Below are 22796 nucleotides of genomic sequence, written 5' to 3' on the forward strand. Positions count from 1 at the left end.
TTTTGGAAAGCTTCATCAGCAACACCTGCACTGAGAAGGATCTTTCTAACAGCCTTTCGCCAACAAGGGAAATGCTTCTCTCCATCTGAAATCTTCCCAGCTGTGAAAGAAATAAAGGCAAACCTACCGTCCCTGCGCCTGGAAAAGCAGAAAAACATCGCTCACTTATTACAGCCTGCCATGCTTTGGGTGAATAGATGTGAGCTTTTATCAACTTTTCTGGATGTGACAGTTTTCACAACATGTGACAACTGTCACGTCACAAAAAGCAAAACTATAAAGCTGGGTCACTTCTGCCAGGTACCACCTCCAAATGGTTATCATTGCCTAATGAATATCATCAAATACGGATATAATTTTCACTGTGAGGAAAAATGTGAGACATGTCAGTTTAAATTAATAAAAATGATCTATTTTAATTGTCCTGATGCGATAGTATTTTATTTACCACCGCCAGCTGATGAGAAAAGTAAGAATTTCTGTGTGTCCAGATAAAGAACTCCTTCCTTTGTGGAAAAAATGGACAACAGAAATACAATCTTAGCTCGCTCATCATCCAAAATACCTCAAAATCACATCATCAACACTTTTGTACATATCTGTACGCAATGGAAATGTATTTCAAAGTTGAGGATATGAAAGTATCTCAGGTATTTACAATACATGAAGTAAGACAAATTTATCAAAATGTGATCATTTCCACGTATGAAACGTCATGCAGAAGGAGAGAGACAAGAGTGAAAAGGAAGATGTCGTTCTAGAAAACGACACGTCTATTGCTGTACAACAACAATAAATAAACTTAAACTAAAGTTTCATAAGCACATTCCACGAAAGAGTGAAAAATAGATAACAACAAAAACAACAACAACAAAAACAAAAAACAAAACACCAGTTCCCAGTTTTATGAAAATGTAGACTGGATGAAAAGAAAAAGGGGGGAAAAAAAATTCAAGAAAACATGATGATCAAAAAGACACATTAAGCTGCCCCCCCACCCACACACACACACACACACACACACACACACACACACAGACACACATAAACTACATGTCCCAAAAATTTAAAAGGGAAATTCAAACAAAATTTAAAAAAACAAGAAAACAGACAAAAAAAAAAAAAAAAAAAAAGAAAGAAAAAAATACAATCCTCCATATGTATGTGTTTGACCATGTAGATGTGGGGTCTGTGTCGGTGTATGCAGTGCTTTAAGTGGGCCGGTACGCAGTACCGGCACTTTTTAGTTTTATCCCTTTGTGTACCGTGACTTTTTTTCACAGCGCAGTGCGTACCGGTACTACTTTTTACAGCGTACAGTACACACCCAGACTATTTTTTACAGCGTATGGTGCATACTGGGACTTTTACCGGCTTTCTTCAGCAATCAATATACCCTCCTATTTACCCTCCATATTTGTTGATTTTGTATTAAAAAATTTTATAAAGTTGCCTCAAAAGAAATATATTGTTCAGACCGGTTGAGACGCACAACACTTGCTGTAGCCCACAACGTCGCGCCGCACGTCACGTTGTTCAATCGCTTCTGTGTTTACATTGAAGTGGACGTGCTCTGAATGAGAGGAAAGGTGGTGAAAAAAAAAAAACTATGGTGGCTGTAATGTTACAAACTGGAGCAGAGTTGAGTGATGACAGTAGTTCTACTTAAGTCATTTACTACACCAGACAATGAAGGTCAGATGTTGCAAGCTAAGTGTATGACTGGTCAGTATTTTGAGTTTTTGAAGATTATTTATATATTAAAAATAAGATAATATCGCTAGGTTGCATGGACCAGGCCTAATGCTGGGAAAAACATATTTCTCAGAGGAAAAGTGTAATAGTAATACACTGTTAAATTAATTCAACCCAGGTCAGGGTCAAATATTACTCCAAGGTTTCTCACTGTAGCACTGGAAGCTAAAGTAATGCCATCCAGGTTCATTACAAAACCGGAAAATTTAGCTCTGAGTTTTTCAGATCCAACGAGAATTACTTCAGTCTTATCTGAGTTTAAGAGGAGAAAATTTCTAGACATCCAAGTCTTTATGTCTATGAGACAATTTTGTAGCCTATTGGGCTGATTTGTTTCATCTGGTTTAAAGGATAAGTATAGTTGAGTATCATCTGCATAACAATGAAAGTTTATTCCATGCTGTCTAATAATTTTGCCTAAAGGGAGCATATATAGCGTGAAGAGTATTGGTCCAAGTACAGAACCTTGAGGAACTCCATGACTTACTGTAGTTTGGGAGGAGGACTTGTCATTTACATGAACAAACTGAAGTCTATCAGATAAATATGATTTAAACCAGCTTAACGCTGTACCTGTAATTCCAATCACCTGTTCTAGTCTTTGTAACAGAATGTTATGATCGACTGTATCAAATGCAGCACTAAGATCAAGCAAGATAAGTACGGACACAAGTCCTTTGTCTGAGGCCATAAGAAGGTCATTAGTAACTTTCACCAATGCTGTCTCAGTACTATGATGAGCTCTAAATCCTGACTGAAACTCCTCGCATAAATTATTTCTGCTCAGGTGGGCATGTAGCTGAGCTGAAACTATTTTCTCCAGAATTTTGGACATAAACGGGAGGTTAGATATAGGTCTATAATTTGCTATCACCTCTGGATCCAGAGATTGCTTTTTAAGTAAAGGCTTGATTACAGCAGTTTTAAATGATTGTGGTACATATCCTGTCACTAAAGACATATTGATAAGATTTAGTAGTGATGTATTAATTAAAGGGAAAATGTCCTTAAAGAGGCTCATTGGGAGAGGGTCTAAGATACAGGTGGATGGTTTAGATGAAGCTATTATTTTAGTTAATTCAGAGGGTTGGACAGGACAGAAACTATTTAGACAAGTCAGATCCTGGTTCTAAGGATGCTTCGGAGACCACAACAGGCTCAACATTATAGGTAGAAGGAAGAGTATTGTCAATTTGATCTCTAATAGTGTCAATTTTATTCCTGAAAAAATACATGAAATCATCACAGCTAAGTGAGAAAGGAATACATGGCTCCACAGCGCTCCGGCTCCTAGTAAGCCTAGCTACAGTGCTGAAAAGAAACCGAGGGTTGTTTTTGTTTTCCTCTATCAATGATGAATAATAAGCTGTTCTTGCCATACGTAAGGCTTTTTTGTATACGCTTAAACTTTCTTTCCAGGTTAAGTGAGACTCCTCTAGTCCTGATGAACGCCATCTGTTTTCCAAATGCCTGTTTTAGAGCTCGAAGCTGGGAATTAAACCAGGGAGCCTTCATAATCTTACCTAATTTCTTCTTCTTTAGGGGAGCAACATTATCCAAGGTTGTACGCATTGAAGCTGTTATAGTATCAGCATGTTGATCAATCTGAGCAGGAGTAAGGCTTAAAGGGGGACTCTCGGTCATGCTAACACATGGTAGATGTGAAAAAATTGATTCAATTGATTGTTTAAATTTTGTAATATTATTGTCTGATAAACATCTACTATAGTAGAATTTATTTTTGGTCAGTGAGTAATCAAATAAAGTGAATTCAAAGGTTAATAAGAAGTAATCGGACAAGACAGGGTTTTGAGGAAATACTTTGAGCTTATCAGTCTCAATACCATATGTTAGAACAAGATCAAGAGTGTGACCATGAGAGTGAGTGGCTCCATTGACATTTTGTGAAAACCCAATTGAGTTTAGAATAGAGCTAAAGGAAATGTTTAAACTATCATTTTCAACGTCAACATGAATATTAAAATCACCTAGTACAATGACCTTATCAGTAGTCAGCACTAACTCAGACAAGAGATCAGAGAATTCGGTCAGAAACTCGGAGTAAGGTCCAGGTGGGCGATACACTAATGCTAAAAGGAGCGGTTTCTCTGAATTCCATTTTGGATGAGATAAATTTAATGTCAGGAATTCAAAGGATTTATAGTTAGTTTTGTGCTTAGGATTAATTAAAAATTCTGACTTAAAAATAGCTGCAACACCTCCTCCTCTGCCTGTAGTTCTAGGAATGTGAAAGTTTAAATAGTTAGCTGGCATAGCTTCATTAATACTAACATAATCCTCTTGCTGTAACCAGGTTTCCGTAAGACAGAATAAATCAATGTGGTGATCACCTATCAAGTCATTGACTAATAAAGACTTATTTGGGAGGGATCTAATATTCAGTAGGCCACACTTTATTGTCTTATTTTCAGATTTTATTAGATCCATTGTTTTTATTTTTATGAGGTTTTCACGATTAACCCCAGAAGTGTTTTTGTGTTGTTTAATTCTTACTGCTGGGAAGTTGTATAAGGTCGGAATGGGGTTTTGGGTGGGCGGCGGCAGGTGGGAAGCTGCAGAAAAGTGTGTAGGACTACAATTCTGCCTCCTGGTCCCAACCCTGAGTTGTCAATTTAGCTGACTAATAAAAGAGTCCATATTGCTAGATAAGAGAGCGGCTCCATCCAACGTGGGATGGATGCCATCTCTCCTAATAAGACCAGGCTTTCCCCAAAAAGCGCTCCAATTATCTATAAAACCCACGTTGTTATCGGGACACCACCTAGACAACCAGCGGTTGAAGGATGACATGCGGCTAAACATGTCATCGCTGATTAAATTTGGCAAGGGACCAGAGAAAACTACGGAGTCCGACATGCTCTTGGCAAAGTTACACACCGAAGCAACATTAATTTTAGTGACCTCCGATTGGCGTAACCGGGTGTCGTTACCGCCGACGTGAATTACAATCTTACGGTATTTACGTTTAGCCTTAGCCAGCAGTTTCAAATACGATTCGACGTCGCCCGCTCTGGCCCCAGGAATGCATTTGACTATGGTCCCCGGTGTCTCTAGAGCCACGTTTCTGACTATGGAACTACCTATAATCAGGGTTTCTGCCTCAGCGGGTGTGTCACCGAGCGGGGAAAATCTGTTAGAAACGTGAACAGGTCGGTGGTGGCCAGTGGGTTTTGGTTTGGGGCTACGCTTCCGCCTGACCGTCGTCCAGCCCGCCTCGGCTCCCGGCTGCGCGGGAACTGCTGAGGGACGGCTCGGGATGGCTGCCCTGGCTGGTAGCTCGGCACTGGCTAATGGGGGCTTGCTGACTAACTGCTTCCCTAACTGAGTGCGGAGCTGGGCTTCTAACTCACAGAGCCTCGCCTCCAAGGCTGCCAAGCTGCTACACTTAATACACCTACCGTTATCACTAAAGGAGGCGGAGGAGTAGCTAAACATCAGACACACCGAGCAAGAAAAGGCAGGGGACCGGGGTGTGGGAAGAGAGCTAGCAGCCATGCTAAAACCGAGTGCTTGAGCTGTTTAAGTCAGTAAACAGAAAGCCAAAGATCCCAAAAATAAATGCAATATATAGAACAGTGGTTTGGGAAGATATTGTGCGCTAAAGTGAGTGGTTGGTTAACAATAGATAGAAGTTAGAAAGAAGTTAAAGGAGCCAACGGCTCGTAGCAATCCGCAGTGACACACGCTAGGGAAACAGGAAATGACACAATACGTTACCGCAACGTCAGCGCGTCCAGACGATCCAGTCCAGTGGATTAGTCTGGTAATAAGCTAAATAAGTCTAAATGTAGAACTTTTTATGTTTTTAACCCTTTCATGCAGAGTGGCCCTGTAGTGGGCACCTATTTACCAGTTTTTGCATATTCATGAATGAGGAGGGAATTTTTGTAAATAAACCACTTCAGTGGGTTTTTTTTTAAAAGAAATGTGAAAAATGTTGCATTGTTTTATTATTAATGCATGGATGAAAGGGTTAATGAACTTTAAGTTTATGTATTTACTTTTCAGTGTTATTTTTAATGTCCATACAATCAGGCTTGAAGTTCATAAAAGTGTCTCCATGACGCTTTGAATTTAGCAAATGTGGATTTGATTTAGAACTTGCTGTGTTTATTTTTTGTAATTTCTGTGCTAAGAAACTGTTGATCTACAGATCAATTTATAGATCTACATGTAAGTGTCAGCCATGTTTTTGTCCCATATTTGCACGCCAAACTGACAACAAGTCATTAAGGGAGTACCACCACTTAAAGCACTGGGCGTATGTGTGTGGGGAGGGGGGTTGCACAGAGGTATTTCAGTGGGTTGTGTGTCAGGGGAATGTCACAGTGCATGTGTGTGTGTGTGTGGAGGGGGCAGGGGAGGGGGTGTGAATGTGAGAGTGTGGTGGTGTATTTGTATGTGGATGTAGTGGTGTGTGTATATAGGAGGGTAGTGGTGCATGTGTGTGGGCGGTAGGGGTCTGTGTTTGGGAGAGTGTTTGTGTGAGGGTGTGAGATTGAGGGGTGTCATGGTACATGTGTATGGAGAGGCGTTTACCGGTGCAAGTGTGTGTGTTAGGGGACAGGGGTGTGTACGTGTGTGTGTGTGTGTGTTTGGGGGATGTTGGAGAGCATGTGTCTGGGAAAAGTTTGGTGGAGGGGTAATGGTTAAGATGTAGGGCAGAGGTGAGAGAGGTGAAGGGTTGTGGTGGGGTGTTTTCAGGGCGGTAGAGTGGTGTGGGTGGGATGTAGGGGTCTGGAGGATGGTTTTGGAGGGTGGATTAATTTTTTGTGTGGGTGCCTATATGTGTCAACATGTGTGTTTGTAGGTGTAGATTTTTATGTCATCAGTTGCTGTGTGTAGGGTTCCGTACTTGGACCAATACTTTTCATATTAGACATGCTTCCCTTTAGTAATATCTTCAGACAGCATTGTATGAACTTTTATTGCTATGCCAGATGAAACCAATCAGTTTGTTAGATTGCAAAGAGGGGAATCTTGTCTCAAAACGATGCAGAAAAACTTGCCCATGCCTGTGTTACTTCAAGATTGGGTTACTGCAATTCCTCATTTATGGGCTGTCCACTATATGGCCTAAAAGGTCTCCAGCTGATCCAAACTGCTGCAGCGAGGATGAGGGTTCTGATGAGGACAAGCAAGAGAGATCATATTTCACCAGGTTTAGCCTCTCCACACTGGCTCCCTGTTAAATCTAGGATTGAGTTTAAATATCTTCTCCTCACATATAAAGCTTTCCACCAAGAGCCATTGTACATCAAATATCTCATAATTCCATATATACACTTCACTCTAAGACTGCAGATTTACTTGGGGTTCCCAGAGCCTCGAATGGGAGGAAGGGCCTTTAGCTATCAGGCTCCTCTTTTATGGAACCAGCTCCCACTGTGGGTTCTGGAGGCAGACTTCCTCCTCACCTTTAAGATCGAGCTGAAAACCTTCCTTTTTCATGATTCCTATAGTTAGGATATGAGCATATGTACGGGGCCCAACTGTCCAGGTTATGCCCTTATGCTCTTGTAGCTAGGGGTAGTCTAGCCATCCATTACTTATGTAACAACGGGGACGTCACCCGATGCTCTGAGTAGTACCTTGCTCCATTTCTCTAATGTATTAATGTATAAATACATGGCAGTATTGCCATCTCTTACTTATTTCTCCTTTTTTCCGCAGGTCTCCCTGAATAAGTGCAGTTGTACATGTTGATCTGTCTTTCTTGTCCTCTCCACCCCAACCAGTCGAGGCAGATGGCTGCCCTCCCTGAGCCGGGTTCTGCAGGAGGTTTTCTTCCTGTTTAAAGGGAGTTTTATCCTTCCCACTGTCGCCACGTGCCGCTCAGGATGGGGGATTGGATCAAAGTCATGATTCGATGCAATCAGTTGGTTTCTATTACCCAGGCTATGAACTGGCTTTAACTGATGTGGAGCTATTCAAAGAAAGCTGAATTGAAGTGAATAAAATACACAAATTGATGCAATAAAACAAGCCCGCTGCAACAATATATATCTCCATAACAACAACTCACTGCTGGTTAAACTAGAAACTTAACAGGCACAAAATTTATTATAAAGAATTTTAATAAAAACAATGGATCACAAGTAGGTCTGGGCTCAGCCATCTTTAAATTTGGAATCTCTGATCTTCTGCAACTTATGAGTTCCCAGCTCAGAATTCCAATATCATTTTATAATATCCAGCAAAAGTTTCTCAGAATTTCCGAGGACAACTGGAGCAAACTTGAAAAGGTAATTTAGTTTAACGCAACCTAATCACCACTTGAGAATTTCACTTATGGTAAACTTTATGTTGGAGATAATTCTTGCCCGAAGAATCCAGCTCTGTCTTGCATTTACACAGTTACTTGTGTAGTTTATGGTACACAAGGTGGCTTTTCAGACGCGATGATATAAAAGTAAAGTGCAAAAATGCAACAGAAACACATTTTTATAATCAAATATTCAACTCAAATAATAGAGAAGAATGCAGGGTTTCTGGTTTTGGTTCAAATTGAATTCCTCTACATCAATAACTGAAAGAAGAGAGAAGAACTCTCTGAATTATGGGACGGTGGACAGGATGCCATCAGGGTTTGGCAGCTGGCCCTGCCAGTCTTCTGAAAAAAGAAAAAAAAAATTCAAAAGAAATAAATGCAACAGAATTATAGCAAACTGCACGTTTGGTTTTCTTTTGTAAATTGATTTTAACTCCATGTCCTATAGTTATTAGTCGATCATACAAATATACATGCAAACACATCTCTGCACACATTTGCAAATGCATCGTATTGCCTGAAAAGAGTTATTGCAGTGTTGCCTTGACTCAATAAATGAAAATGAAGTTTCCGTATATACATACATTTTTAAATGTAGAATAATATACCTAATATACGTCTTGACATATTCATGTGCATAAAAGTGTTTTAATTATGGGTGGTACTAAAAAACATAATCTACTCTAGAGAGTGCTGGAAAACTCAAAACGTGCATTTAGGTTATGAAAAACAGGCGCCACTCATACGTCTGAGTATTCAACACTGTAGAAAGCTCAGAAAACTAGAAATAGCATAATAGAGCATCCTAGAAAAATAGCGTAATAAAGTTTGAAAAGTGCCTTAACATGATTTATTTTGATGATGCAAAAAGTAAGACATCTTCAGTAAAATGTGTATCAGATTTATCAACAACTAATGAATTCAACATCTCCCAATAGCAGTAAGAAGAAGTGCAATTAACTTGATGTATGTAAATATCTTGACTAAGCAGAAATGGGGGACTCAAAAACCAATACCGTGCAAACCAGATGACGGAAAAAATGAATAAGAGATAAGTACCAAAAAGACAGGAGTGGGTTCATTATCGCATACTGACAAGGAGCTACTGCAGGAAGCAGGTTTTAAACTGGGGAATCTGATGAGATGACAAAGGACGGTTGTTCTTCAATCTCATTAGACTCAGGCCTTGTCCACTCATAGCAGGTATCTCACAAAACAATTATATTTTTCTCTGATTTGGCCTGTCATCCACAACAAAATGCAGATTTATGCACTCAAAAACGATGGTTTTAAAACCCTCAAATCAAAGTGAAGATTTGTGAGAACTCCGTTTGCACGTCTGCATGTGGACATATATAACTGGGGGTTCTTGGGTTCTTGAACCGTCTGCAGCAGAAAATACCATGACGTTGCATGTGCAGCCTTTGTTTATGTAACCGAGGGTCTTGTTGATGCACCTGTTCTTTTATGATACATAAAACAAGAAGACAAAGAAGTTCTGCGGAACTGGTACAGCCGCCGTCTTATTATTAGTCAGCACTGTCACACTTTCTTCAACAATTCAGCGCAGACTTCCCCCTTACTGGCCAGAGGGGAGGGGGATATTCTGTTTTAAAAAAGCCTGGCTACGTGTGGACAAGGCCTTAGCTGTAGGCAGAGAGGGAAGAGACGCCAGGTAGAAAATGGAAATGAACTGTAACATTTTTTTACAGCAATTTCACAGAATATTAAAATGTTCAGTTAACATAATCACAAATATTATTTAGTCATATTTTGGGGAGTCAAACAGATTTAAAACACTAAATATTATCAAATAATTGAAGTGTAAAGAAAATTCATGACAAAAAGATAATACAGTTTACTATATTCAAAATATTTGCAACGGAAATTTGAAGTTGAGGTCAAAGGTCAGTTCCAGGAACTTCTTGGCTGTGTCCGATTGCCCACTCTAATCCCTTTGCAATAACTGGGAGAAAAAGAAAATTAGAAAGAAAACGTCCCGTGGGCTCACCATCCGCGGGAGGAGCCGTAGGGGTCGGGTGCAATGTGAGCTGGGCGGCAGCAAGGGGCGGGCACCCTGGTGGTCCGATCCCCGGCTGCAGAAGCTGGCTCTGGGGACGTGGAACGTCACCTCTCTGGTGGGGAAGGAGCCTGAGCTTGTGCGCGAGGCTGAGCGGTTCCGGCTAGATATAGTTGGACTCACCTCGACGCATGGCTCGGGCTCTGGAACCAGTACCCTCGAAAGGGGCTGGACTTTCTTCCACTCTGGAGTTGCTCACGGTGAGAGGCGCCGAGCAGGTGTGGGCATTCTCATCAGCCCCCAGCTTGGTGCCTGCACGTTGGGGTTTACCCCGGTGGATGAAAGGGTAGTTTCCCTCCGCCTCCCGGTGGGGGGACGGGTCCTGACTGTTGTCTGTGCTTATGCGCCGAACAGCAGTTCAGAGTACCCACCGTTTCTGGAGTCCTTGGAGGGAGTGCTGGAGGGTGCTCCTTCTGGGGACTCCATTGTTCTGCTGGGGGACTTCAATGCTCACGTGGGCAATGACAGTGAGACCTGGAGGGGAGTGATTGGGAGGCATGGTCCCCCCCCCCCCCTCTGAACCCAAATGGTGTTTTGTTATTGGACTTCTGTGCTCGTCATGGATTGTCCATAACGAACACCATGTTCCAACATAAGAGTGTACATATGTACACCTGGCATCAGGATTCCCTGGGCCGCAGTTCGATGATCGATTTTGTAGTCGTATCGTCGGACCTGCGGCCGCATGCCTTGGACACTTGGGTGAAGAGGGGGGCGGAGCTGTCAACTGATCACCACCTGGTAGTGAGTTGGCTCAGATGGTGGGGGAGGAAGCCGGTCAGATCTGGCAGGCCCAAACGTGTTGTGAGGGTCTGCTGGGAACGTCTAGCTGAGTCCCCTGTCAGAGCGAGCTTCAACTCCCACCTTCAGCAGAGCTTCAAACATGTCCCGAGTGAGGCGGGGGACATTGAATCCGAATGGGCTGTGTTCCGTGCCTCTATTGCTGAGGCGGCCAGCCGGAGCTGTGGCCGTAAGGTCGTTGGTGCCTGTCGTGGCGGTAATCCCAGGACTCGTTGGTGGACACCAGCAGTGAGGGATGCCGTCAAGCTGAAGAAGGAGTCCTATCGGGCCTTCTTGGCCTGTGGGACTCTGGAGGCAGCTGATGGGTACCGGCGTGCAAAGCGGCATGCGGCTTTGGCTGTTGCCGAGGTAAAAACTCGGGCGTGGGAGGAGTACGGCAAGGCCATGGAGAAAGACTTCCGGACGGCTTCGAGGAGATTCTGGTCCACCATCCGGCGGCTCAGGAGGGGGAAGCAGTGCTCCATCAATACTGTGAACAGTGGAGGTGGGGAGCTGCTGACCTCAACTTGGGACGTTGTGGGTCGGTGGAAGGAATACTTCGAAGACCTCCTCAATCCTACCAACACGTCTTCCGATGAAGAAGCAGAGCTGGTGGACTAAGGGGTGGACTCTCCTATCTCTGGGGCTGAAGTCGCTGAGGTGGTTAAAAAGCTCCTTGGTGGTAAGGCCCCGGGGGTGGATGAGATCCGCCCGGAGTTCCTTAAGGCTCTGGATGCTGTGGGGCTGTCCTGGCTGACACGCCTCTGCAGCATCGCGTGGACATCGGGGGCGGTGCCGCTGGATTGGCAGACTGGGGTGGTGGTCCCCCTTTTTAAGAAGGGGGACCGGAGGGTGTGTTCCAATTACAGGGGAATCACACTCCTCAGCCTCCCTGGTAAGGTCTATTCAGGGGTCCTGGAGAGGAGGGTTCGCCGGATAGTCGAATCCCGGATTGAGGAGGAGCAGTGTGGTTTTCGTCCTGGTCGCGGAACAGTGGACCAGCTCTATACCCTCTTTGGGGTCCTGGAGGGGGCATGGGAGTTTTCCCAACCAGTCTACATGTGCTTTGTGAACCTGGAGAAGGTATTCGACCGTGTCCCCCGGGGGCTCCTGTGGGGGGGTACTCCGGGAGTATGGGGTAACGGACCCCCTTGTACGAGCTGTCCGGTCCCTGTACGACAGGTGTCAGAGCTTGGTTCGCATTGCCGGTAGTAAGTCGGATTCGTTTCCGGTGAGGGTTGGACTCCGCCAAGGCTGCTCTTTATCACCGATTCTGTTCATAACTTATATGGACAGAATTTCTAGGCGCAGCCGAGGTGTTGAGGGGATCCGACTTGGTGGCCTCAGGATTGGGTCCCTGCTTTTTTGCGGATGACGTGGTCCTGTTGGCTTCATCTGGTCGTAAACTCCAGCTCTCGCTTGAGCGATTCGCGGCCGAGTGTGAAGCAGCTAGGATGGGAATCAGCACCTCCAAATCTGAGACCATGGTCCTCAGCCGGAATAGGGTGGATTGCCCTCTCCGGGTCGGGAGTCAGGTCCTGCCTCAAGTGGAGGAGTTTAAATATCTCGGGGTCTTGTTCACGAGTGAGGGAAGGATGGAGCGCGAGATCGACAGACAGATCGGTGCGGCGTCTGCAGTAATGCGGTCTCTGCGCCGGTCTGTCGTGGTGAAGAAGGAGCTGAGCCAGAAGGCGAAGCTCTCGATTTACCAGTCGATCTACGTTCCTACCCTCACCTATGGTCATGAGCTGTGGGTCGTGACCAAAAGAATGAGATCTCGTATACAGGCGGCTGAAATGGGTTTCCTCCGCAGGGTGGCCGGGCTCTCCCTTAGAGATAGGGTGAGGAGCTCGGTCATCCGGGAGGGGCTCAGAGTAGAGCCGCTGCTCCTCCGCATCGAGAGGAACCAGTTGAGGTGGCTCGGGCATCTGGTCAGGATGCCTCCTGGACGCCTCCCTGGTGAGGTGTTCCAGGCACGTCCCTCTGGGAGGAGACCCCGGGGAAGACCCAGGACACGCTGGAGGGATTATATCTCTCGGCTGGCCTGGGAACGCCTCGGGATCCCCCCCGCAGAGTTGGCAAATGTGGCTGGGGAGAGGGAAGTCTGGGCTTCCCTGCTTAGGCTGCTGCCCCCGCGACCCGACCCCGGATAAGTGGCAGAAGATGGATGGATGGAAGAAATAATTAAATTTTCACATGTGTAATTGGTTATATATTATTTTATAAAATTACGGAATTAATTGTGAAAAAATGTTTTTTAAAAGTATAGTTTATCTATAATACTTTTAAAACTATATATTTGAGATCAAAGGTCAGTTCCAAAAGCTTCATGTGTAAATGTTGCTAATTTTCATTCTCTTGGAAAATCTACCAAAATCATGGATGCTAAAAATATTTCCATTAAAATTTCTCGAATCTTAAGTTTACCTTGTGTTTTATTTATGGTCAATTAAATATTGTGTGTATATGTGTGTTGGAGTGTGTGTTCACTGAATCGTATCAGTCTCAGCTTCAGCTGACTGAAGGAGGTTTTTGTACAACTGTTTTTCACTGTGTGAACACATACTGACTGTTGGGGTAGTGAAAACTCTGACAGTAATAAACTGCAGCATCTTCAGCCTGAACTCCACTGATGGTCAGAGTGAAGTCTGAGTTTGATCCACTGCCTGTAAAACGATCTGGAGTCCCTGATTCTCTGCTGCTAGCAAGGTATATGAGGAGTTTAGGAGGTTGTCCATCTTTCTGTTGGTACCAGGCTAAATAGTTGGAGTTATAAACATTCTGACTGGTTTTACATGTGATGGTGACGCTTCGTCCCACATCAGATGTCACTGCGGCAGGCTGAGTCACTGTGACCTGTCCTCTGGACTCTGAGGATACAGAGACAAAAACATAAAGCAGCTTCATGCTTTTGTCGGCTTCATTTCAGAGGGACGGATGTTCATAGAGGAGAGGAGTTTCATTCTCTGGACTTTACCTGTGAAGCAGCAGCAGAGGAGAGTCCAGATGAGGACGCACATCAAAGTCATGTTTTTCATCAGGAGGATTTCTGTGGCTTCTGTTGTCATGAAGGACAGCTGTCAGTCATCCAGTCTTCATCTCTCAGGACTATAAACTCTCCCAGAGCACTGGAGCATGGTGCTGCTGATGCAAAGTGCCTCTATGGAAATATTCTGACTCCAACATGGACATGAATCCATCTGATGATGATGTTTATCCATGAAGTATTTTGTTAGTATTAATATTATCCAGGAATGATTTTAGATTAAATTTAATGTTTTATAATATATTGCTTGAAAATTAGGATCTGTCCAGGGTGAACCTCCCTCTCACCTGTTGATTGTTGTAATAAGCTCCAGCTTTCCATGAACTGGATTAAGTGGTATAGAAAATAATTAAATGAATACAGTGAAAAGATACATATCTAGCATATTTTAAAATCTTATGTTATATAATATAATATATAATCACTGGTGAGGAGGTTGTTTCTGTGTTTGTGGTTTCCTCCCACAGTTCAAAAACATGCCTGTTGGGTTATTTAGTGAATGTCAATGAGAACAGGGTATGAAAGAAAGTATGTATTGTTGTTTATATTACATAGTCCTGAACTGAACAAATGATATATAAAAGTCTGGAGATGTTCTTATTTGCAGTAAATGCAATTCATCATATTTCCTTCTGCTGATTCATGAAGCTTCACAGGACTTTGTGCATAAACATGTTTCATAGATTAATGCTGAACTTTCATCACTATTTGCTCTTCTATGAGAAAGTTGTGTAGCATTACATTCAGTTGTGTTTTGGTTTCAGTGCAGCGGCTCATTCAGATCAGTTGCTCTGCAGCTGAAGGAAGTTTTTGTACGACGTTGTATCACTGTGTGATCGGGAAGCTGTAACCACCCTGCTGGCAATAATAATCTCCTGCATCTTCACTCTGGATTCTACTGATGGTCAACGTGAAGTCAGTCCCAGATCCACTTCCACTAAAACGATCCGAAACCCCCGACACACGAGTTGAAGCATGATTTATGAGGAGCTTAGCAACTTCTCCTGGTTTTTGAAGGTACCAGTGAAGGTAGGTGGACATGCTTGAGCTGGCTTTACATGTGATGGAGACAGTCTGTCCAGGAGCAACAGATTGAACTCGAGGCGTCTGAGTCAGGATGATTTCTCCTGATGAACCTGGAAGAAAATGAGAGAAGCAAAAAGTCTAACTGGAACATAAACTGTTTACAAAACAGGGAATAAATCCTTACATTCACACCAAGGTGAATACTGTTTTTTCCTCACCCTGAACAAGGAGCCCCAGGGTGGTCAGCAGTAGAGTCAGTGACATCATCATTGTGCTGCTGGTGTGTCAGTGTCTCTGAAAGGTCTGAACAGCCACTGATCAACACTGACCTCTTAACAGCTGGGAGCAGAGAGGCAGGACACATATGCAAACACACACAGTCACTCAGCTGCAGCCCTCCTCTACATGGCATCATGTTTCATCCTCACTGAAGAGCAGCTTCATTAACCCTTTCATGCATAGTGGACATGTAGTGGACGCCTATTCACAAGCTTTTTTTCTTATATATTCATGATTTAGAATGATATTTTAGTCAATAAACCGCTTCAGTGGAAGTTAGTGAGTCATCCAATACATTTCCACTCACTGGAGAATAAATAGATTTATGATATAATTAATTATAATGTAATTATGCAAGTTTGCTTTTGCAAAAAACAGAAAAAGAAAAGGAGACAGCTGTTTCTCATTGTATATTCACTTATATAATTATGATTATATATTATTTTCTAAATATTTTATAGAATACTTCAAAATAAATCCTGATAAATTCCAAATATCACTAATAAACAAAATGGTATCATTATATGTTTGCAGGTGTAAAATACTGTATTAAAAAAATGTTGCATTGTTTTCCATTATTTAATGCATGAAAGGATTAAAGTGTCATCAGATCAGAGTGTTTAGAAGGTAAAGATTTCCTCCCATAAAGACAGAATGTCTTTAGTGTTGATATTGATTATCATATAACAGTTGTGTAGAAAAGAAAGAATTTTTTTATCTCTTTCCATTACTTTTGATAAATGATTTCAGGTTGTTTAAATATAGAGGAAACATAATGACAAATGGTACTGCTATGTTTTTGGGAGAGAAACAGATGAAAAATTATGGAAAAAATTATAGAAAAGTAGTTTTAAAAAAATATAGTAATTTAAAATACTTTTAAAAACCACCAATCCTTGGTCTAAGGTCAGTTCCAGCATCTTAAATGTTACTAATTTTTATTCTCTTGGAAAATCTGCCTAAATCATGGATGATGAAATTTTTTCCATTAAAATGTATTCAAATCTTTAAAATTCTGCTTGTGTTTTATTTATGGTCAAGGAAATATTGTGTGTGTGTATGTGTATGTGTGTTTGAGTGTGTGTGTTCACTGATTCATATCAGTTTCTGTTCAGTCTGACTGAAGGAGGTTTTTGTACGACTGTTTTTCACTGTGTGAACACCCACAGACTGTTGATGTAGTGAACACTCTGACAGTAATAAACTGCAGCATCTTCAGCCTGAACTCCACTGATGGTCAGAGTGAAGTCAGAGTTTGATCCACTGCCTGTAAAACGATCTGGAATCCCTGATGCTCTGCTCCTAGCATAGTATATGAGGAGTTTAGGAGTTTGTCCATCTTTCTGTTGGTACCAGCCTAAATAGTGATTGCCGTCGTAATAAACATCCTGACTGGTTTTACATGTGATGGTGACGGTTCGTCCCACATCAGATGTCACTGCTGCAGGCTGAGTCACTGTGACCTGTCCTCTGGACTCTGAGGATACAGAGACAAAAACATAAAGCAGCTTCATGCTTTTGTCGGCTTCATTTCAGAGGGACGGATGTTCATAGAGGAGAGGAGTTTCATTCTCTGGACTTTACCTGTGAAGCAGCAGCAGAGGAGAGTCCAGATGAGGACGCACATCAAAGTCATGTTTTTCATCAGGAGGATTTCTGTGGCTTCTGTTGTCATGAAGGACAGCTGTCAGTCATCCAGTCTTCATCTCTCAGGACTATAAACTCTCCCAGAGCACTGGAGCATGGTGCTGCTGATGCAAAGTACCTCTATGGAAATATTCTGACTCCAACAGGAACTTGGATCAATATACATTTTTTCTATGAATTTCCTAGTTTCTCTAAATTTAATGTCATATGTAACTTGGATTCATATTAACAAAGATTTTTGCTCAAAGGAAAAACATTTAACTAAAACTTTCCAAGATTCTCTACATCTTCACACAGTGGAGATATTTAAGTCATGATTTTTACTTTCTTCTAACCACATTTGCTGTGTCAGTGGAATAGTTTTAACTCAAATTTGAGCTAAAATGACTTATGTTAAGTTTGAAACGTTCTGTAGGAAAAATTAACAAATTTACTTATTTTGAAAAAGAAATATGTTTATATATATATATATATATATATATATATATATATATATATATATACATATATACACACACACACACACACACACACACACACACACACACAGCTCAAAAATATAAAGGGATCACTAAAGTAACATGTTGTACAACTGAATGAAATAGTTGATTTAAATACTTCGTACTTTCCAAGTTTAATGTGCTGACAACAAAATCACACCTGTGGACGTCGGGCCCTCATACCACCCTCATGGAGTCTGTTTCTGACTGTTTGAGCAGACACATGCACATTTGTGGCCTGCTGGAGCTCATCTTGCAGGGCTCTGGCTGTCAAGGACGTGACAGGGCTGGGACTCAAATGCACGAAACCAATCCAGTGAGGACAAAAACAAGGTTTATTTAACCAGAGATAGTAGCGATACAAAACTATGGCTTATATGTGTTCAAACACATACGACGAACTTGCAACAAGACAGGAACACAGTGGAGAATATATGCAGGTACTAATTAGGTGAAAACACAATCAGGTGTGAACAATCAGGGAATGAAGGACAGACAGACAAGACTGGGCAGGGCAAGCAAACATAGTAAGCACAAGACATTCACCATAAAACAAACTAAACACATAACAAAAAACAGGGATCATGACACAGGCAGTGCTCCTCCTGTTCCTTCTTGCACAAAGAAGGAGGTAGCGGTCCTGCTGCTGGGTTGTTGCCCTCCCACGACCTCCTCCACATCTCCTGATGTACTGGCCTGTCTCCTGGTAGCGCCTCCATGCTCTGGACACTACGCTGACAGACACAGCAGACCTTCTTGCCACAGCTGCATTGATGTTCCATCCTGGATGAGCTGCACTACCTGAGCCACTTGTGTGGGTTGTAGACAGTGATGAGATAAAGAAGGGCCATGCCACGCTCACATGTCTGGCCAACAAGGGCTTCCCCTCAGACTGGAGTCTGTCCTGGAAGGTGGACGCCAGCAGCAGCAGCAGCTTTGAGGAGAATCAGAGTCCCGCAGTGCTGCAGAAGGACGGCCACTACAGCTGGAGCAGCACCCTGAGGCTCTCTGTAGACCAGTGGGAGAAGGTGGGCTCTGTGACCTGTCAGGCCACCCAGGGCTCCCAGACTGCACGCTCAGAGATACTGAGGAGAAACCAGTGTTCCCAGTACTGACCTACTGGGATTCTGATTATGGGTCATTCTTTTACAGCTTTCTGTCTTTTTTTTCTTTCTTTTTCTCTAATTTTCACTCTCAACACAATTTTGCATAATATTTCTCTTTGTTGTGGTGTTGTGTATCATTTTTATGTTTCAAATCAATAAAGATTTATTCAATATAATGTTTCAGTGATGGAAGTGACATGGCTGGTTTTATTCTGGTAATATTATTTACAATGATGAAAAAACATTTAAAATTAAATATAAACAACTTATATTTTTTATCTATTTGTCTAGAATGATTTCAAATGCAAATAAATTGAAAAGCAAACTATTTAAAATTATGTATGTATAATGTATATGCCTTCAACGTTGTTTTGCTGGAGGCAAATAACTTGATTTTCATTTCAATTTTAATGTCAGAAGATTTTAAAAGATTCACCAAATCTTCAATAATGACACATTTAGATTCTATTTGTGGAAAAAAATGGATCTTTTAATTAGTCTTAAAATTTGCATTGACGTTCACTGAAAAACTGCTAATTATCACCAGAAGGAATCAAGTTTATATTGCAAACTTCATGATGGTGATACATAACTGAAATCCCAATTACACAAGTTAATTTGAGGTCGGATTGGTTTGCTATAAAAATACAAAGAAACATATGGTTTAACTTAATTAAACTGAATAAAAAATGAAGATTGTGAAGATTAGAATATTTATGCATTAATGAAGACTCTTCTTTACATTGACGTTTTGTACTTCTTCAGATATGACTGCTCTGCATGTGTGTTATTTCTGTCTTAAAAACTGTTTCACGTTAACCCCTTAACAAGTGATGCTTCGCCTCGCCCTGTTTTTATGTATATTTTAGAATAAAATCTTGGACATTCTGTTAAATGTTTCAATGTCAATGACGAACCAGACGGTCCACTTTTTTCATAAGATTGTGTCATCATCTTTGAAAGGGCCCATGTGCAGATCCCGCTGGTGAAGGGGTGAAATATCGTTTAGTTATTTACTGTACTTTCTATGTAGCTTCAGTGAACCTAACAGTTTCTCTTACAGCTGAGTTTCAGTATGACTGAAGGAGGTTTTTGTACGACTGTTTTTCACTGTGTGAACACAGCTTTACTGTTGATGTCATGCCGAGTCTGACAGTAATAAACTGCAGCATCTTCAGCCTGAACTCCACTGATGGTCAGAGTGAAGTCTGTGTTCCCAGAGTTTGTTCCACTGAAACGATTAGAAACTCCAGACTGACGGCTATTAGTACAATAAATAAGAAGTTTAGGAACTTCTCCAGGTTTCTGAAGGTACCAGTTAAAGCAGTAACCAGTGCTTGGACTGACTTTACATCTGATAGAGACAGTCTGTCCAACAGCAACAGACTGAGATCCAGGAGTCTGAGTGATAGTAACTTGACCTGATGAACCTGGAAAAACATGAACAAAAAAACAGCTTAAACACATTTTATCATCATTGTGGTGAACCTGGTTTCATCCTGAAGCAAAGTTTCCACTAGAGAGTCTCACCCTGAACAAGGAGCCCCAGGGTGGTCAGCAGTAGAGTCAGTGACATCATCATTGTGCTGCTGGTGTGTCAGTGTCTCTGAAAGGTCTGAACAGCCACTGATCAACACTGACCTCTTAACAGCTGGGAACAGAGAGGCAGGACACATATGCAAACACACACACTCACTCAGCCGTCATCATCTTGCTTCTTTACTGATGGGAACATTAACTCACAATTAGACCGACTTATATAGAGAATATCAAACACTCTAAAAGTACTTTTATTCAGTCATATATAATATGTTACAACTAATAACATCATTTTAACGATGATATATCTGACTCAGTTACAGCCTTGTAAAATTAATCAGTTCAGAAACGCTATTCACTCATATCATTCATTAATTTGTTCATACCTTTTCTATTTTATTCTACCTTCATTTAGCAGACACTTTCTTCCTAAGTGACTTCCATATGAGAGTGAGAACAACACAAGCAAGAATTTTGATGCCAGTTTGTCCAATTAAGGGTCACAAGGAAGCTAGAGCCTGTCCCTGCAATCATAAGGTATAATGGACACCTGGACCGGTTGTCAGCACATAACAGGGTCAACACAGAAGGATAAACATCCATTTATTCACTCCATTCATTCACATTTATTCTAAGGGAGAATTTAGAGTGATCCATTTTCCTAACATGTCTTTAGTTGGTGGTGTGTGTGCATCCATTTGTTTCTTTAAAGAGGTATCTGCTTTTGACATTCCTCTTTATGTGGTAATTTTTATCTTTATGTAATTTTATACATTTAATACAGTTGTATTAATTATGAACCTGAGGTCAAAGGTCACAAACAGAAACTTTCTGTCTCACTGCTAATATTCTGATAAAATTATAGATGATATTTGAGATTGTTGTCCGATCTTGAAAACTTGTCTTCATATATGATACTTTGTGATCAGAGCATTCCTGTGTGTGTGTTCAGTGAACTGCAGCTGTCACTTCAGTTTCTGTTCAGTATGGCTAAGGGAGGTTTTTGTACGACTGTTTTTCACTGTGTGAACACCCACTGACTGTTGATATGGTGTCCACCTTCACAGTAATAAACTGCAGCATCTTCAGCCTGAACTCAACTGATGGTCAGAGTGAAGTCTGAGTTTGATCCACTGCCTGTAAAACGATCTGGAGTCCCTGATGCTCTGCTGCTCGTGTAGTAAATTAGGAGCTTAGGAGGTTGTCCATCTTTCTGTTGGTACCAGGATAAATAGTTGGAGTTATAGATATCCTGACTGGTTTTACATGTGATGGTGACGCTTCGTCCCACATCAGATGTCACTGCTGCAGGCTGAGTCACTGTGACCTGTCCTCTGGACTCTGAGGATACAGAGACAAAAACATAAAGCAGCTTCATGCTTTTGTCGGCTTCATTTCAGAGGGACGGATGTTCATAGAGGAGAGGAGTTTCATTCTCTGGACTTTACCTGTGAAGCAGCAGCAGAGGAGAGTCCAGATGAGGACGCACATCAAAGTCATGTTTTTCATCAGGAGGATTTCTGTGGCTTCTGTTGTCATGAAGGACAGCTGTCAGTCATCCAGTCTTCATCTCTCAGGACTATAAACTCTCCCAGAGCACTGGAGCATGGTGCTGCTGATGCAAAGTACCTCTATGGAAATATTCTGACTCCAACAGGGTTTAATCTGAACATGATATTTATCAATGGATTAATCAGTTTTTATCTGCCATTATTTGTCCTTTCATTTTTAATAATCAGAGCAGATCATTCATGCCATGATTAATTAGGGATATGTCTGCATTGATTTTACTTTTTTTATTCCAGTGTTTATTTGTCCTTTTTTCTTTTGTTTGGTTTTTTATTTGTTTGTTCTCATGAAATACAATTTAAAATCACAGCATAAATGTATAAAAACAGTCTGACACTGTTAAATGTAAATCAAAAGAGATTTAATTGATTTGCAAATCATAGTTAAACTATATTTCATTCACAACTGGACGCAGAAAAGGAAACATTTCATGATTAATAATAATATAATAAACATCAATACATCTTCTGATAAGTTGAGAAGCTGAAAACAAAATACTGCAGAAATAATCTGTATAACATTTCAACAGCTGCAGAAACAACTACTTCTATGGATGGAAACAGATCAATAACATGACTGGACATGAGAAGAACTTAGATTCTCTCAGAGGTAGAGACTGGCTGACGTTCTGCAAGAACTCTGCATCCACACATTGCAGAACGATCTTAAAGACCATTTTCCGTCATGGTCTGTGGGTTTTGGTTGGGGTTTTTTTTTTGAGTCGTGTCATTTTGGGTTTTATTTCCTGTTTCATTTTGTAGCCCGCTTTATTTCTTGTTCATTAGCTCACCTGGTGTTGATCGCTAACCCACTCCACCTCCTCCTCTTTTATTCTCTTCCATTACATCCCTCTTGGTTCCAGTCAGTGTTTGTCAGATCATCCTGTTATGTTTCCCTGGTTTTCTTCGATGTAGCCCAGGGGTGGGCTACGATGGTCCTTGGGGGTCGCAGTCCTGCAAGTGTTAGGAGTTTCCCTGCTGCAAAACACCTGCATCACATCAGATTAAAGTAGCAGATTAGAGTTTGACATAAAATTCTGTACCAGTCTGGTGATTAGCCATTGATTTAAGTGAGGTGTGTTGCAGCAGGGAAACTCTGAACACTTGCAGGACTGCAGTGTTCGAGGACCAGAGTTGTCCACCTCTGATGTAGAATTTGGTTTAATTCTTATTAAAAT

General features: G+C 41.7%; 1 gene segment (V, D, J or C); it reads left to right on the top strand.

The window, feature by feature from the left end:
• Window positions 1-14928: 14928 nt before the first annotated feature.
• On the top strand, window positions 14929-18520 carry LOC306770436 (Ig kappa-b4 chain C region-like). The segment is given in 3 exons: window positions 14929-14982; window positions 16428-16494; window positions 18231-18520.
• Window positions 18521-22796: the final 4276 nt, after the last annotated feature.

The sequence above is a fragment of the Telmatherina bonti genome (assembly GCF_933228915.1).
Source record: "Telmatherina bonti genome assembly, chromosome: 19".
Taxonomy (NCBI): Eukaryota; Metazoa; Chordata; class Actinopteri; order Atheriniformes; family Telmatherinidae; genus Telmatherina; species Telmatherina bonti.